A 19,778-nucleotide genomic window follows, 5' to 3' on the forward strand; every position below is an offset into this window, starting at 1 on the left:
CGTATTAAAAACAGTAAACCTCGGATTAACCATTGTCGAGGAGCCTGGGGTCACTTGTTGGTAAACCTTGGATTATGTCAAGGAGCCTTCAAGGGGATTGAGCTTGCTACTCTACCCTTGCGTGCATATCGGATCGTAGACTATTCCCCCAGGTATACTTGTTTCAGTTGGTAACCTTAGTGGCCATATTCTTTAGGATTCTTCCTGAGGTGACAGTGGTGGGAAGATCCCACTGTACCTGGAGCAGATGTCGGCTAGACTTACTTGGATTTTCTGGGGGGTTCTCTTCACTCGAGACGGTTAAGTGGAGGAACTTGTGCTAGTCTATTCATTAAGCAGGTTGCCGAGGTAACTGTTCCAACCGCCATTTCTGTATTGAACTCTGCGACGTTGGATTTCATCACCAACTAGTGTTTTCAGTACGGAAAGTTACTGTTTGTGTGTGTTTGATCTCCTAGATTCTTTAGGCGTGTGATTCAAATTTGTTTGGTTCTTTAGAGGCTTTAGGTGGTTTTCATTGAGATTTTACCTTGTTTGCGTGTGAAGTAGTTAAAAGTTTTTAACCGTGGCTGAATTACCAAGGAAGTCCCGTAGACTTCGGGGCCAACCTCTTGAGTTTTCACCGAGCCAGCTTGAAGGCTTGAAAGTCCTCGTAACTCCTAGAGACAGTAGAGTTGGGTCACCTAAAGAAGGAGAATCTTCTTTGATAGTACATCCTGATTTTCAAGCGTTAGTAGCAGATTATAATCCACAGTCAGTGTCTATTTCCAAAGTTACTGGTAGCTTTTCATCTACTAGTGATATAGGTGAGGAACCTGAAATATCCGAGCCTGAAAGTGAATTTGTTGCTACTCCGACATCAGGGTTTTCTTCTCTAGCTTCTAGTGGTCCTAGTTCAGCTAGGGTAGAAAGAGTAATCACCCAAGATCTTCCTTCTGGACTTACTGCTATTGAAGAACTTGCTACTCCGGAAGAAGAAGTAGGCATCCCTATCCCTGAAAATCAACCTGTTATTGAGCTAAGGGAGCGTGAATCAATTTTTTACAGTCCGCCTAGGAGTAGTACTTGGTATCTTTCTTTGACTAATTTTTTAGAAAACCCAGGGTTAAGTTTTTCACCACCTCGCGTTCCTTATCACCCAACACCTAGAGGTTATTATCCTCCATTAAATATGTCAAGGCAGTCGTCCATGTTTACTCAATCGCTAGAATCTTTATTGTATGGCGGTCCTTCTGTTCCCTCTGGGTATCAGTAACTTTCTGGTACTTTTTCGGGAGCATCTCCTCAACCCATTGAGCAAGGGTTATTAACTGGAAGCAATGGTACTAAGCCGTTGAGCGTAGAAGACATTCTCATGATGTAAGGTTCTATTCCCAATCCTCAACCTCAAGGTGGCCAGTTACCGCCTGGGGGGCAGCCTCAATTATCGCTTGGGGGGCAACCTCAAGGTACCCAATTTGCATCTTGGGGGCAACCTCAAGGACAATACATACCTGCGGGATAGTACGTTCCTCAAGGTCAACCCCAGACTCAATATGTACCCCAAGGTTAACCCCAGTATCAATTTATACCTCAAGGTCAACCCCAGTATCAGTACGTGCCTCAAGGGTATCAACCCCAAGGTCAGTACTTGAACCAAGGTTTCCAACCACCCTCTGGTCAAACGTATGTTCAAGGAACGAGAAATGTACCTTTAAATTATCAATCCTACCCTCAACCCGGTTATGGTCCTCAATATTCTCAACCTGTTATGGGTACATACCCCGGAATGAACATAGTGTGGGATCCATCGCAAACTCAATAGTTGTTGCAGCCAAATGTACAGTTGTCATCTCAAACTAGACAACCCTTAGTTTCTGGTACACCCCAGCAACCAGTCCAGTCTAACATTCAAACTTCTGTACCTTCGGTAGTTTCTCAGCCTGGGCCTAGTACGCCTCGTACTCCACCTCAAACGACTGCTACAACTACCGCAACATCTGTTCAAACTACCCCACCTACTTCCGGAGTATCGACAACTCCGGTTTCTATTGTTCCTGTATCTACTCCTCAGACATCTTTACCACTGTCTGGCTCTACGATTCAAACTTCGGTTCAGATTCCTATAGGACAACCTGGTTTAAGTACGGTTGTCACAAGTCAACCACAATTTACCTATCAACCGTACCAGGGACAGTACCAATTCGGTCCTGCTGTGAAGCAGCCAGTCTATCAGTATCAACTGTACCCTGGGTACACTTATCAACAACCTCAACAACCCCAGTATGGTTCGGTTAATCCTGGTTTTCCGGGAGGATACAATATCCCAAATGCAATTCCTATTCCTAGTTATCCTAGATATCCTCCTCCTGGGGCTGGTCTCATGACCCAGAGTTTTAGGGACCCTAATCGTTAGTTACCGTTTATCGCAACTTTGGACTTACCAGACTTGTCACGCCTAACGAATGATCCCATTAATTATCTTTTGTTTTGGCCACCAATGCCGAATAAGTTGCCTAGTGACATTCCTAAGTTCAAAGGTAAATCAGGAGAGGACCCGTCAAACCATGTGATGACTTACCACCTCTGGTGTGTGTCTAACTCCATTTCAGATGATTCAATCCATCTTAGACTTTTCCAGCGCACTCTAATTGGTCTCGCGGCCAAGTGGTACATTGAGTTACCGCGAGGCACTTTTTATAATTTTAGTCAGTTAGCTACCTCGTTTTTAACTCATTTTCAGTTGCTAGTCCGATATGACTGTTGGAAATAATACTGAGAGAGGGGGTGAATCAGTATTATCTAATTCTTTTAATAAATCTTCTTTATTTGTTCTTTGAATTATTTTTGCATGTCAGTACCATAAAATAATGAGCATGAACAAAGAAAACAGATAGTCACACCAAAGAACACAAGATTTAAGGTGGAAACCCAATGTGGGTGAAAACCACCTGCTACAATATGTCTCTATTTTCTTTCAAATTAGAAACTCCTTTTACAATGGTTTTGTACTGGTGCAGTCCTTTACCAGTACGCAGGCTGCAACCTGCAGAGAGCTACAACTCTATCTCGTTTTCCAGTCTCTCCTGGAAGGGAGCTACAACCCCCTACTTCTTTTCTTACAAGGACCACTTTTCATAAATTTTCAAACTGGATCCATAAGCATCAAATGATCATCAAGTATAAGAGAATCACACAGTCAACTGTAGTAACCAGATCAACAATAATAGGACCAAACCCAGAACACAGCAATGATAAACAAAGATTTTAAGAGAAGTAAGCACCCTGCTTAACTGCTCGCCTGCTTACGTAAGCACCCTGCTCAACTGCTTGCCTGCTTACCGTACACACCCTGCTCAACTGCTTGCCTGCTTACAGTACGCACCCTGCTCAACTGCTCGCCTGCTTACAGTACGCACCCTGCTCAACTGCTCGCCTGCTTACGTACGCACCCTGCTCAACTGCTCGCTTGCGTACCTCGCTCTGAGTCCATTGAACTGCCTGCGGACCTCCGCACCTGCAACCCTTCTGTGCCTGCGTATGTAAGCACCTGCAACCCTTCTGTGCCTGCGTATGTACGCACCTGCAACCCTTCTGTGCCTGCATATGTACGCACCTGCAACCCTTCTGTGCCTGCGTATGTACGCACCTGCAACCCTTCTGTGCCTGCGTATGTACGCACCCGAAACCCTTCGTTCCTGCATATGTACGCACTTTTCTCTCACTGTACCTACGTACCTTCAGGCATAGATGATTTCAAGATTTCAGAAATAACCCAGACAGTCAGATCTACAGATCTTAACATGCGCCAAAGAGATCTCAATCCATCAGTAGATTCGCCTTATTTAGATCTAGACATACTTCCAAGAGATCATAATATTTCAGATCTAGCCCTCATAAGATATTCAACCCAAAACATGCTCAAGCCAAATGATCTCCTTTGCTTTATATAGGAAAGCTCTTCCTTAAATCATGGATCAATACCACGGGACGACACCATAATAACACAATACTGTCGGCTAAATACCAAGAGTAAAACATAAGAAAACCCCACATGTGAATTTCTTTGCCTTGAAATGTGTGCACTGGGGGTACGCACCTCCTGAATGCGATAACTGCGGGTATGTATGCACTTTATGTAACACTGACCTGCGTGTACGCACCTTATGTAAGGTGTACCTGCGTACCCCTTATTTTCTTCAATATTTGATAGCTGATCATCAATCTCTGCTGCTGACTTGAAGTATTGTGATCTATCACCTGAATGGGTTGCCATCAAGGACAACACTTTAGCCATAATGCCAACAATCTCCCCCTTTGGACTTGATGGCAACCTCAAAACTTTAGCTTCATTCTCCCCCTTTGACATCAAGGGCAAAGGGTTATGCTCCCCCTAAGAACATGCTCCCCCTAAATATGAACCAGATCTGCAACGAAGAACCATAATCCACCATGAAAGAGATAGAGACATATTGCAGCTACTTCCAAGATCTCCTTCTGCACATCCTCCATAATGCCAACAATGCATTATATGCTCCCCCTAAACCTGTACCATCAATGAGAAGAGGTTCAGCAATAAGATGATGCATCAACAACCCCCAGCTTTTGCCTGAGGTATTCAAAAGTGTCCCTGGGCAATGGTTTGGTGAGAATATCAGCAACTTGTTCCTTAGAAGGAACATACTCCAACTTGACCTTCTATTCAAGCACTTGTTCCCGGAGAAAATGATACTTGATTGGTATGTGCTTGGTTTTTGAATGCATAACCGGATTCTTTGAGATGCTGATTGCACTTGTGTTATCACATAAGATGGGGATAGGTGGTGTACAAGTGATTTGAAAATCCTGCAAAGTCTGCATCGTCCAAAGGAGTTGGGTGCAACAAGATGCAGCAGCAACATATTCCGCTTCAGCTGTAGACAAGGCAATCGAACTCTGTTTCTTGCTGAACCAAGATACCAGTCTGGAACCCATAAAGAACGCACCACCACTTGTGCTTTTCCTGTCATGCACGCTTCCGGCCCAATCTGCATCTGTATAAGCATGAAGTGTAAGATCTGTATCTCTAGGATACCATAAGCCATAATTTTGAGTCCCTTGAAGATATTTGAAAATTCTCTTCACTGCCTGAAGATGAGTCTCCTTTGGATTTGCCTGAAATCTTCCAACTATTCCAACTGCATGCATGATGTCTGGTCGGGTACCTGTCAAATAAAGTAAACTTCCAATCATAGATCTGTAGGTTGGTTGATGTACTGCTACAGATTCATCATTTGCACTGAGGCTACATCCTGTGACTATGGGTGTACATACTGGTTTTGTATCTTCCATACCATATTTCTTCAAAATCTGTTTGAGATACTTGGTTTGAGATAAAAAGATTCCTCCTTCTTTTTGTTGGATTTGCAAACCAAGGAAATATGTCAGTTCTCCTAGCAAGGACATTTCAAATTCTTTCTGCATGACCAAGGCAAAGCTTTGACTCATAGCTTCTTCATTGCTCCCAAAAATAATGTCATCTACATACACAACAAGTATTAGCAATTTGTCATTTTCAACTTTTATATAAAGATTGCTATCTGCTGATCCTTTTGAAAAGCCTTATTGATGAAGATATTTGTCCAAACGGTAGTACCAAGCCCTTGGAGCTTGTTTGAGACCATAGAGAGCCTTTTTCAGTCTGCATACAAGATTTGGATCATTTCCAAGAATGAACCCATCTGGCTGTTCAATGTACACTTCTTCTTCCAAGTCTCCATTCAGAAAGGCTGATTTCACGTCCATTTGAAATACTTTGAAGTTTTGAAAACTTGAGAGAGCAAGGAACATTCGGATGGCCTCAAGTCTTACAACAGGAGCAAAGGTTTCTTCAAAGTCTATTCCTTCTTGTTGCGCATACCCTTTACAAACAAGCCTGGCTTTGTTTCTAATTACTTCTCCATTTTCATTCAATTTATTTTTGAAGACCCATTTTGTTCCGATAACATTCTTATCTTTTGGTCTAGGAACCAGCTCCCAAGTGTTGTTCTTTTCGATCTGCTCAAGTTCTTCATCCATTGCTTTCACCCAACATTCATCTTCGCATGCCTCTTTCACATTTTGTGGTTCAGTAGAGGAGAGTAATGCCAAATAGCTTGAAGCTTCTGCAACTGTTCTTCTTGTTTGTACACCTGCTTCTTTCTGCCCCATAATCTGAGATTCTGGATGATTCTTCTGAACATATCTGGATGGAGTCTTTTCTTCTATTCTTGTTTGCTCCTCTGGTTCTTCTTGAGGTTCTTCTTGAGGTTCTTCTTCTTCATCATTCTGTCATTGGGGGTAGCATTCATCTTCTTCGATGTCTTCATGATGTACTTGCCTAGGAATGTATCCCTTCTCATCAACCACTACATCAATGCTGTCAACAATTCTGCCAAGTCTTTTATTGTAGCATTTGTATGCTTTTCTATGTGGAGAGTAACCAAGAAGAATGCCTTCATCTGCTCTAGGTTCAAGTTTACCAAGCTGCTCATCAGTATTCTTGATATAGCATTTTCTCCCAAAGATTTTGAAGTGCTTTACCGAAGGAGTCCTACCACTCCAGAGCTCATGAGGAGTTTGAGTGCTGTTCACCCAGACATTTGTTTTGTTGAGAATAACAACTGCAGCATGTGCAGCTTCACCCCAGAAAGTTGCGGGAGTTCCTGACTCATCAAGCATAGCACGAGCCATTTGTTGGACTGTTCTGTTCATTCTTTCCACAACTCCATTTTGCTGAGGGGTTCTTGCTGTAGAGAATTATCTTCTTATCCCATGTTCTTCACAGAAATCGAAAAATTCATTTGAAGTAAATTCCCCACCTCTGTCGGATCTGAGGCACTTAATTTTGTGACCTGATTCATTTTCAACCAAGGCTTTGAAGGATTTGAATTTTTCGAATGCTTCATCTTTGTGCTTCATAAGTCCTAACCAGACAAACCTGGAGAAATCGTCAATGAATAATATCGAGTATTCTTCTCCTCAAGGTGTTCTTTTCCTGAAAGGACCGCATGTATCTGTATGTACTAGCTCAAGAGGCATGCTAGCTGATCCTTCTTTCTCTGGAAAGTTAGTTCTGGTTTGTTTTCCAAACTGACATGATTTGCATATGGTGTTGTCAGGAATTTTGATATCTAGAAGATCGCGAACTGCCTGATATTTGCATGCTTTCCTTATTTGTGAAAAGCTTAGATGTCCCAACCTCCGATGCCATAACCAGTGCTCATCATCCTTGCTCAGATAGCATTGTTGTTGTCCTTCTTCAAATATGTACAGATTATTTGGAGTTCTTTTGCCTTTGATCACTGTTTTACCTGTATCAAGATCACGAACAAGACATCCATTTGATCTGAATATAACCTCGGTTCTTTGATCACACATCTGGCTGACACTTAGAAGATTATGCTTCAATCCATCAACATACAAAACATTTCTAGCCTTGACCTTTTCTTTTAACTGAGCAATGCCTTTTCCTTTTATAGTTGCAGGAGTATCATTTCCAAAAGAGACTTTCTTTCCTTTTTCTAGAGCAGAATATGACTCAAGTTTTTCTTTATCACCTGTCATATGCTTCGAACATCCACTGTCAATGTACCATAGATTTTCCTGTCCCTCTGCATAAAAAGCTATCCCACATCTTTCTGTTTGTGGTTCCTTTATTCTCCATGTTTTGGTGCTTGAGGCTTGCTCCTTTTTCTGCTGAAACCTGCTCCTGCATTCAGAGTCTTCATGACCAAATTTATTGCAAATAGAACATTCAACTTCATTTTCAAGAACCGAAAAGTTGTTATAGGTCCTTTTTGTAATCCCGGTCATACTTCTTTGTTTTTGAGCTTCCCTAGTCATGATCGTTTTATATGCAACACATTGAGCTGCTTTGTGACCAAAGTTATGGCAAGAAAAGCATTGTCCATTGAAGAAACTTCTGCGGTTATCGAATCTACCAGCCAATTGATTGTAATTTCTATTGTCATCTATTCTTGAACCAAATTGAGAAGATTTTACCTGTGGCTGGTTGTAGCTTTTGTTCACTCTTAAGATGGATTGCCCCTGATAGTTTCTGTTTGTAATTCGTCCCTGCTTTACCTGATGATCTTCATTGTGCTTTTGCTCATTTCTTCTTGCTGCATCAAGATAACTTTTTGAGGTGGATGCTTGAGAAGTTTCTCCATTATAGCCCAGACCTGTCTTGTTTAGTGGAGACCGCTGCACATTGATAATCTCATCCAAAGTTTCAGATCCTTTGACAAACTTGAGATTAATAGCTTTTGTTTTCTCAATCTCTTTTCTAAGACCAACAATTTCACCTTCTAATTTTTCAAGATGTTTTTCCTTTTCATCAATTTGAAATTATAGAGTATCAATGATCATGTTCTTTTCTTCTATACATCTCTTGAGTCTAGTAATTTCATCATAAAGGTTATCCACATCTATAGCATCCAGATAATCATCATCTTCAAATGCCATTAACAACTTATATTCATTACCTTGTTCATCTTCATCACTGTTTGATAGACCATCACTATCTTCATGAGTGTAGTAGATTTTCTTATTTGCATTCTGTTTCTTGTTCCATCTAGCAGGTTCCTTTCCTTTATCCTTATAAGGACATTTTGCAGCATAATGACCTACTCTTCCACAAGCAAAGCATTTAAAAGGTAACTTACCTCTGAACCTTCCAAAACCCCTTTGAAGATTTCTGACAAAATTTGATTCTTCTTCCTCTTCTTCTGGGACGTGGCTCGCTTCATAATAATCTCCTTTGCCTGATGCCTTGAAAGTAGCTTCTCTTCTATCTGATGGACCTCCCTTTCTCATTTCATAAGCAGTTAGAATTCCATGTAGCTGAGACATAGTAAGAATTCGTAGATTTTCCTTTTCTTCTATTGCAGATACTTTAGATTCAAACTTGGGGGACAATGATCTTAGAACCTTTTCAACCACAATAGCCTCTTTTATTTCTTCACCCAAATTTTTCATACAGTTAACAACCTCATCTACCCGAAGAAAATAGTTAGCCACACTTTCATCATTATACATTTTGAGAGTCTCATACTGAATTCTGAGAGTTTGAAGTTTAGCACGCTTTACCTGTTCATCTCCTTCTTAGCTCGTGACAATTTTGTCCCATATCTCTTTTGCAGATTTATAGTGCATTACCTTCATGAATTCTGATTGAGATATACATCCTAATAGAGTACTGACTGCTTTCGCATTTGTTTCATACTTCTTTTTCTCGGCTGCTTCTGTAGGAGTAGCTGAAGGAAAAGCGTAGCCTGTCTCTACGATGTCCCAAACTTCTGTACCAAGAGATTGAAGATAGGCAGTAACTCTTACCTTCCAATAATTGAAGTTTGTCCCATCAAAAACCGGTGGCCTGATTGATGCTTCTCTCTCGTAGTTGCTCATGATGAACGATCTACCTTCAAGCGATCAAGCTTCTCTGAAGGACCTGCTCTGATACCAATTTTTGGAAATAATACTGAGAGGGGGGGTGAATCAGTATTATCTAATTCTTTTAATAAATCTTCTTTATTTGTTCTTTGAATTATTTTTGCATGTCAGTACCATAAAATAATGAGCATGAACAAAGAAAATAGATAGTCACACCAAAGAACACAAGATGTAAGGTGGAAACCCAATGTGGGTGAAAACCACCTGCGGCAATATGTCTCTATCTTCTTTCAAATTAGAAACTCCTTTTACAATGGTTTTGTACTGGTGCAGTCCTTTACCAGTACGCAGGCTGCAACCTGCAGAGAGCTACAACTCTCTCTCGTTTTCCAGTCTCTCCTGGAAGGGAGCTACAACCCCCTGCTTCTTTTCTTACAAGGACCACTTTTCATAAATTTTCAAACTGGATCCATAAGCATCAAATGATCATCAAGTATAAGAGAATCACCCAGTCAACTGTAGTAACCAGATCAACAATAATAGGACCAAACCCAGAACACAGCAATGATAAACAAAGATTTTAAGAGAAGTAAGCACCCTGCTCAACTGCTCGCCTGCTTACGTAAGCACCCTGCTCAACTGCTTGCCTGCTTACCGTACGCACCCTGCTCAACTGCTTGCCTGCTTACAGTACGCACCCTACTCAACTGCTCGCCTGCTTATGTACGCACCCTGCTCAACTGCTCGCCTGCGTACCTCGCTCTGAGTCCATTGAATTGCCTGCGGACCTCCGCACCTGCAACCCTTTTGTGCCTGCGTATGTACGCACCTGCAACCCTTCTGTGCCTGCGTATGTACGCACCTGCAACCCTTCTGTGCCTGCGTATGTACGCACCTGCAACCCTTCTGTGCCTGCGTATGTACGCACCCGAAACCCTTCGTTCCTGCGTATGTACGCACTTTTCTCTCACTGTACCTGCGTACCTTCAGGCATAGATGATTTCAAGATTTCAGAAATAACCCAGACAGTCAGATCTACAGATCTTAACATGCGCCGAAGAGATCTCAATCCATCAGTAGATTCGCCTTATTTAGATCTAGACATACTTCCAAGAGATCATAATATTTCAGATCTAGCCCTCATAAGATATTCAACCCAAAACATGCTCAAGCCAAATGATCTCCTTTGCTTTATATAGGAAAGCTCTTCCTTAAATCATGGATCAATACCACGGGCCGACACCATAATAACATAATACCGTCGGCTAAATACCAAGAGTAAAACATAAGAAAACCCCACATGTGAATTTCTTTGCCTTGAAATGTGTGCACTGGGGGTACGCACCTCCTGAACGGGATAACTACGGGTATGTACGCACTTTATGTAACACTGACCTGCGTGTACGCACCTTATGTAAGGTGTACCTGCGTACCCCTTATTTTCTTCAATATTTGATAGCTGATCATCAATCTCTGCTGCTGACTTGAAGTATTGTGATCTATCACCTGAATGGGTTGCCATCAAGGACAACACTTTAGCCATAATGCCAACAATGACAATGGCACGGAATTGTTAATTTCGTTAAAACAATCGACATCCACTTACATTTCAGATCATATTCATGAGTGGAGACGTCGACGACGTTTAGTGAAGGTTTTTATTCCGGATCAGATCTTGGCTGAGTGATTTGTAAAATCTTTGTTGCCAAAGATCACTGAAGATGTAGCTAAAGCTAGAGTTGTTACTGAGGAGCAAGTAATTGCTCAAGTACAGTACCTTGACTTGGTCTATACTCAGTCAGGTATGTTACACGAGAAAATCCCCGATCTTCCCAAGTAAAATCAAATCACTGCAGCTCCTTCGGGATCTCATGTCGCCAATGGTACGATTGGTACGGTTAAAACTAAAAGTAAGAAGTCTTCCAAGAATTCTTCTCCTATCATAACCTTGCCTGATTCCCAAACAGGAGATTCTTCTACAGAGATTTCCGCCGATATTCATGTTGTAGAGTCATCTACAACCAAATCAAAATCCGGTGGAAAGAAGAAAGGAAAGAAGAAGAATAAAACGGACAAAAATTCAAAGGAGAAACCTGAAAAATCTGAATCCAATGATGAAAAGCGCAATCCTCATTATCCTTGTCTCATTTGTGACGATGAACATTTTACAAGAGACTGCCCTCATCGTGTAGAGGTTGCGAAGATTGTCAAAGGTTCCCAAACTCCTGCTGTTTTGAAGGATCCTTTTCTAGCTCAAGACAGTAAGATGATAGGTTCGTCCTCGAGTGCCAATGAAGAACCCATACTGATGATGTCCCATGTTAGGATTGCGACTCGATCGCAAGATTATGGTAGTAAAGGTCTTGTTGATGGTAAAGAAGTAGAATCTTCTCATTCTAATCCATCAACCTCAGCTCCCGGTTCCGATCCACTATAGATCGAGAAACCTAATCCAGACTTGGTAATCAAACCGTCTGCCAAGGGTATACTTCGAAATTCAGCTTTTAATCCACATGCGAGAGTGGCTCAAAACTATAACATTGTTGAGGATTTAGCTGTTTCACCCTCAGCAATGTCGGCTTTGAAAGTGTTGCAATCATGTCCAGCACAAAGTAAATTACTTTTGTCGGCTATAGGAGTTTTTGATGTTCAGGACTCGAACCTAATAATTTTCGATCTAGAAAATAGTACACTGCGTTTGCCTCATCAAATGGCTTTCCAGATCTCAGTGATAGTCAAAAACAGGCCTATTCATCGGATTGTGATTGATGAGGGAGCCTAAACGTGTATTATGTCGATACAGTGTTGGAGATCGCTTGGTTCTCCTTCGCTAGACCAATCCCTAACGATTCTAAAGGCCTTTGATGGCCATGGGTTTCATCCTTTTGGCATTCTATAGGATTTGCCTATAAGGGTTGAAGGAAAATCCGTTAATCTAGATGTGGAGGTGGTTGATGCCCCTCTAGATTACAACCTTCTCTTGGGTCGAAGTTGGTCTTACGCTATGACAGCGGTCGTTTCATCGGTCTTTCGGGTTATAAAGTTTCCTCATAATGGAAAGATCGTAACAATAGACCAGTTGGCTTACTTTTCATCTGACCCAGCCTCTTTGGAAATTGTTCAGCATGTCGGTAAAACGACTATTCCGTATAAGGATGTTGGAGTAGGACTAGTTAAAGATGCCGGTTTACTGGGAACTTTTCCTTTTCCTTCGATCAACGCATCGTCTTCATTTGTAACCATTCATATGATTACATCAGACACCATTGTTTATGATGATCCTTGGATCATTCTTTCTGAATCTGAGATAGACTCATTTGGTAATGTCATGCCTTTGAGTCCATATGAAATTGCGTATGAGGCTGTGCAATCGTTTACCGACCCATTTTCAACCGAAAATGACTTCATGAATGTGGTCCGTGAGGAATCACTTTTCACATCAAGCTCGGATTTAATCATGTTTTCTGAACTTGTTCACTCTGATGAGCAAATTCGTGAAATCCTATGTGTAGATGATTTACCATGGAAAGATCTCCATCACATATCTTCGTTTTTACCCGAGAATGATCGTTTTGAAAATGATTTCTCATCAATTTTTACGACTGAGTATGTCAAGGAACCTCAGAATCCAATGAAACATCCCGATTCAGAGTTAAATTTGGGAAACATCTCTCGAACTATTCCTATTGACATTTCGGTTAAGCCCAGAATTGTTGAGAACATTCATATAGGTGCCTCGTGTACATATGACGAAATTCAGATATATAAGGCCCTATTTCAAGAATTCCGCGACGTGTTTGCCTGGTCTTATGAGGAAATGCCAGGAATTGATCCCGCGATTGTTGTTCATGAGATCAAGACTTAGCCAGATGCTAAACTCGTCCGACAACGTTTGCGTCAAATTCACCCAAGAAAAGCTGCTGCAATTAAAGCAGAAGTTGAAAAATTACTCAAAGCATGTTTCATTTATCCAATCCCGTTAACGAATTGGGTATAGAATATTGTTCTGGTTAACAAAAAGCAGGGAACAATAAGAATATCCATTGATTATAGGGACATTAATCAAGCCTGTCCAAAGGATAATTAACCAACTCCATATATCGATCAAATCATTGATGATTGTGCTGGCAGCGAAATATTCTCCTTCATGGATGGTTTTTCCGGATACAATCAAATCAATATTCTACCTGCCGATCAACCAAAAACGGCTTTCATTTGTCCATGGGGGACATTTGCTTATTGAAAGTTACCTTTTGGGCTCAAGAATGTCGGAGCAACTTTTCAAAGGGCCATGTCTTATGCATTTCATGACATCAAGCACATTGTGCAACCGTATCTCGATGACTTGCCTGCTCATTCATTACATCGAGCTTATCACCTCGTCCATTTACGAGCAATCTTTATGAGGTGTAGACATTATCGGATTCGGTTGAACCCACACAAATGTGTCTTCTGTATAGAAACGGGTCGATTGCTGGGGTTTGTAGTTTCGAAAGCCGGCATTCGTGTCGATCCCTCGAAGGTCGAAGCTATCGTCAAATTGCCTCCTCCTTCGAGTCTTCGCCAACTCCAAAGTTTGCAAGGGAAAGCAAACTTTTTACGACGATTCATTCCTAACTACGGCGAGGTTACAAAGGGTTTTACCCGGTTGTTGAAACAAAATACTCCACTCTATTGGGATGAGATAGCTCAGAAATCTTTTGATGCACTCAAACACGCATTGACCCATGCACCGTTATTGCATCCTCCCAACTACAACCAGGATTACTTCTTGTATCTCACCGCCTCTCATTCCACCATTGGAATGGTCTTAGTTCAGGAATATGAATTTGGAAATGAGCATGTGATATATTACCTTAGTCAAACTTTAAATCTAACTAAGCTAAAATACTCACATGTGGAGAAATTGGCATTGGCAGCTGTTCAAGCTGTCCAATGTTTTCGTCACTACATTTTACTACGTAAAACTACAGTAATTTTGGATTGCAACCCTATGATCTACATTTTGACCAAGCAATTTCTAGGGGGCAAGTACTCTAAATGGATTTTTATCCTGCAGGAGTTCGACTTGCAATTTGAGAAATCTAAGTCTAAGAAATCTTTAGTCTTTGTGGAGTTAATGTGTGATTTCCCACGTACTGATACGGAAACTGTGGCGGAGGAGCCCATTGCGGACGAATCCTTGTTTCTAATTAGTACTTTAGATCCGTGGTATGGGGATATCATCGTTTATCTCAAGACCCAATCCTTTCGGCCAGAAATTTCAAGGTCAGAACGTCGGAAAATATGATTCCAGTCCCAACAATACAAGATTATTGGAGATAATCTTTATCGCTGTGGGGCGGACTCTGTTTTTCGACGTTGCTTAACTCACGAAGAAGCTGAAAGGGTTCTAAATGACTGCCACTCTAGAGCGTGTGGTAGTCATATGTCTGGGTATACCACAGCCCAAAAGATATTGCGCGCCGGCTACTTCTGGCCATCTTTATTTAAAGATTGTATTACAGCGGTCCGATAATGCCACAACTGCCAAATTTTTTATCGAAAGATGTGCGCTCCACCTGCTCCTCTCCACCCTATAATTGCCGTTGGTCCTTTTGCCAAATGGGGTATCGATTTTATTACATGTAACCCTCACTCGACCGGGGGGCATGTGTATATCATCCTTGCAGTAGATTATTTTACCAAGTGGGCCGAGGCGATGCCTACATTTGAGGTAGACGGAAAGACAGCTACAATTTTCGTGTTCAATCATATAATTGCTAGGTTTGGTGTCCCGCAAGTGATAATCACTGATCATGGGCGTCATTTTTAAAACGTTATGATGACCGAACTTACAGGCCAGCTTGGTTTGCGTCACGATAGTTCAACCCATTATTATCCACAAGCTAATGGTCTGGTTGAATCCATCAACAAATTTTTAGTCATCATGATCCAACGAATCATTGGGATTCATCGGTCAAATTGGCATAACATGCTATTTTCAGTGCTTTGGGCGTACCGAACTTCAGTAAAAACATCAACAGGGTTCACTCCTTTCCAACTAGTTTATGGTCTGGAAGCTGTGTTACCCATTGAATGCAAAATCCCGTCACTATAAATGGCCATCGAGTTACTTCCAACCACTTCCAAAGAGGAAAAGCGTTTGTTATACTTGGCTCAATTAGATGAGAATTGACGTGATGCTGCATTGGCAATCGAGACTCACGCAAAATGCATGAAAGCTCAGTATGATCGAAATGTGACCCCTCGAAATTTTTCGGAAGGAGATCTAGTCTTAGTTTACAATCAAGCTAATGATAAATTAGGCGCTGGAAAATTCGTTCCTATGTGGCATGGTCCTGATGTTGTCAAGTGAAAGCTAGCAAAAGGGGCCTATGAATTGGTAGACTTTGACAGGGACTCTTTGGGTAAACCCCGAAATGGTCTTTACTTGAAGAGGTATTATGCTTAAAGAATGGTTATGGAGATTTTTAGTTAGGATAGTTTTTCTTTCTAGCTGGTGTGTTTTAGTTTAAACAGTGTGCTTAGCTTAGAGAGTGTTTTTTCGTCATTATTCCTGCTTATCTTGGTTTTACTCTTGATATTGCAGATGTCGATGCCTCTCCAAACATACATTGGTTTCACTGATGGTGCTTGTCGTAATACATGGAACGTTTCTTCTATAGTTTGGGTTATCTATTCGCCCTCTGACGAGTTAGTATCTATGCATGGGGTAAGCCTTGGTCAAACAACGAACAACATTGCCGAGTATAGTGTAGTGATTGAGTTATTATCTGAATCTATTTCATTTGGGATTCAGAGTTTGATAGTGAGGTTAGATTCTGAACTCGTTGTATTACAGCTTAATAGAGTATATGCCATTAGAAATCCAGTGTTATTAAGATTATTTTTGAGAGTGCGTCTCTTGGAACATGAATTTGATTATATTGAATATCAACATATTCCAAGATCTTTAAATACATTAGCAGATGCAATTGCTTCTCGAATGTTAAATAGACATTTGCAATAATCATACATGTAAATTTAAAACCATTCCATAACATGCTTTACAAGGTAAGCCGGTAATAGTGATATATATATATATATATATATATATATATATATATATATATATATATATATATATATATATATATATAGGAGTGTGTCAAAAAATACATCGTCCTCGACCATAGGTTGAAAAACAACTTATGATCGACAAAAATGATAAGTACAAAAAACAAAAATGTCATATGTGCCCACAATAGGCGATCATCCTATCACTGGTGATGATCTCGACAAGAAACCACTGCATGAGCCACCTTGCAAAGGAACCTCCTAAAAGGTCCTGGGACCCCAATCACATAGCGTTGAAGTCGACGAGGAATGTCATCTATAGTGGTCTCCGGAATATCTCCTGTCAAGCGCTCGAGATGACCCTCCAACTCGGCCAAAACCTCTGCTGATTCATCCTGTGGGGCTGGCGCGGCTGCAACTAGTTGTTTCCTCTCGTAAGGCCGGAGAGCGGCTGGTCGCTGTGGACCCACATCTACATTTGAAACTTTTGCTATCAATTTTGAGACGATGGAAAAATAATAATAAAAAAAAAAATAGGAAAAATGTTGAAAATGATTTTACTTGAGTCATCCCACTGCTCTCCTGGTGGAAGAGCCATGTCTGGGTCACCACGAAAATCTACCCCAACGTAAGGGAAGTCCTGAATAGAAAAGACCTGGTTTTCCAACCATTGGAAATACTCAGGTTTGAATCGAGCAACCTCTGTCCTCTCGTCCGGGTGACGGGCCATAACTGCAACCCATCGCATCAGTTTGGGCTCTCAAGGAAGCCCAGCTCCGACAGTAAGGTGCTGCGGGATCAACATGGGAACCCTCTCCAGGCCAAAACTCACAACCAAATCCCCATAACCAAAGATCTTTAGTTGTCCATTTTTGGCCCCGATCAGTTGGCCTTTCAGATTGGCTAACACAGCATCGCACCAGTTGAAGATGGTGCCTCAAAAGCAATCAACTGACATACGCATCTGGGATCCGGTGGCAATATGTAATGCGGCAGCCCCGCAAAGTCTGGTGAAAGTAAACGCAATCACCATGAGTTCAGGACAGGATATGGTTTTTATGTCTATCCCTTTGTCTCTTGCCTGGCTATTGCAAAACTCTAGCCAGAGGCTATCGACAGACTGGCCACCTGGCCTAGCCCCAAATAGAGTCAAGTCCTTGCCTCTCTTAGGAAAACCAGTCGAGAAATATATGTCCGCCGGCTCGATTTCGAGCTGGTGGCCACCAATGAAGAAGCACTGGTCCTATATACTCCATCTGTCAACCAGCCACTGTAAGAAATCCACCTGAGCCCTCATGCCAGGAATGGCCCAGAATTTGTACAAGCCACACGCCCTCAAAGCATCAAGTGAAGGTTGATGGTTCCATGCGGCAGCATCCACGTCCTCATGCTCTCGTTCACGCCAATCTAGCATGATGTACTCTCTGCATCAAGTATAAAGATAAATTAAAATGCTAGAAATTATTTTGTTTAGTCCAATTTTGAGAATTTTTGGGTTAAAAACCTTTGCGGTGGGGACCGCACCCTCCGGGTTAGACACAGTGCGTGGGACCGCACTTTGTCTACATGGAAGGTGCGGACCCCTGACTCTTTCCCAATGGAGAAAAAGTCGGGGTCTGCAAGCCAGCAGTGGTACACCTGTGGGCCCCCACGTGCAGGTTTTAAGCCTAAAAACCCTCCCAAAAATGAAATGAATGACTAAAACAAAAATTGAAATGGTTAAAAATGAAGAGTAGGATGATGTGGATTACCTGGAGAAGACGGCGTTCGATTCCGACGGTTGGATTTTCCGCAATCTTCACGGGAAGTTTTCTGAACAAAAGCACTATTTTCTCACCCAAAACTCAAACAGTAAAAATGAATTAACGAAAGCCCTTTTTATAAGTTTTTTGAGTAAATAAATTGGAAATTTGTTTATGTTTCACTTTGAAAAGGTATTTTCGCGACATTTTTATCCATTTCAAACAGGTATGAGTAATGTTTGCGTTTTGTTCAAGATAACAAATTATTCAGGCAAAATCTATCATTTTCGATGGAAAAACATTTAGAGTCACCTTTAAGCTCTTTTCTGACTCCTGAAACATGAAAAGATTGCCGAGTTTTTCTTTTAAACTCGTTAAAACAGAATTAAAAGACGGTCCACTTACAGCGCTTTTCTGACTGTAAAAACATGAAAAGATTGCCGGATTTTTTTCATTTCAAATTCGATATTGGTTATAAAACGACGTGTCGTTGATTGCTTTTTTACTTTTCGGGTCAAGGGCACTAATGACGAAAAGTACTCCTTGGTTGTAAAAGATCAAGCGGTTCTCTCAAGTATTATTTTATACTTTTTCGGGCTTGGGAGACACAAATTTACGAAAAAGGTCAACCCTGGAGTTTTCTTAAGTTTTTTTAGACTCTCTAAAATTGAAAAGTGCTGAGTTTCTCCTATACTGGAGTCATTAAAATTTCACAGTAAAGGACCTGTTCAATTACAAACAGGAATGAACCACTCCTTCTTAGGGTTCGAATTTAAATTAAGTTGGACTCATCCGAAGGATGAGCTTATAATCAAGCAAATGTTATCCTCCTCAAGCTTGTCAAAAATAAAGAGGTACTTGCCAGAAATGGTGGGGGAAAAGAGAGAAAAATGAGCCTGTTTGTCATACTTTGTAACCACTCTTGAACATGACACTTTTATTCACATGGGTTGGGAAATCCTTTGCCTAACAATTGATCAAACCACATTGAAAGTCTTCAGCTGGTTTCTGGGTATTAACTTTGGGTCAATTGTCACCAAGCCATCTGTCGTGTCGTTATGTGTTCAAGAGGTCACTGCTAATAAGCCATTCATCTGCAAAATATCTGTCATCCATCTTGACCATCCCTGAGTCAGTCCTTGCAACTAAATTTCTTCAACTTGATCTATGATTTCGTGTTGTGGGCTTGCTTGCGACATATCGCTTTCTATCGACTTCAGCTCATTATCTAGAAAGATGATCTAGAAATCGTCAGTACCTTGGGATCTGCATGCCTCAATGGCAGGTTTCTCACCTTTGACGACAGGTTGCATCATTGACCTTCGATCAAAGGATTCCGTGATATGTTCGACATCAACACATTTATTCGCATCTCATGGATTGTACTAGGTACTTTGAGAGCCATTGACATCACTGGTGGTTTCTCTCACACTTGTTAACAGTTTACATCATTGACTGCTAATCAAGTGGTTTCTACCATGTTCGACATCAACACATTTATTCGCATGGATAGAATCGTACTGTTTCAGGAAGTAGAAATGAAGACCCTGGATCTAGTTTCCACAATCCAGGCTGCGAGGAATTTCG

The sequence above is a fragment of the Pinus tabuliformis genome, chromosome 7, assembly GCF_031772625.1.
Source record: "Pinus tabuliformis cultivar Carrire ecotype Pingquan chromosome 7, CPIR1, whole genome shotgun sequence".
Lineage (NCBI taxonomy): Eukaryota > Viridiplantae > Streptophyta > Pinopsida > Pinales > Pinaceae > Pinus > Pinus tabuliformis.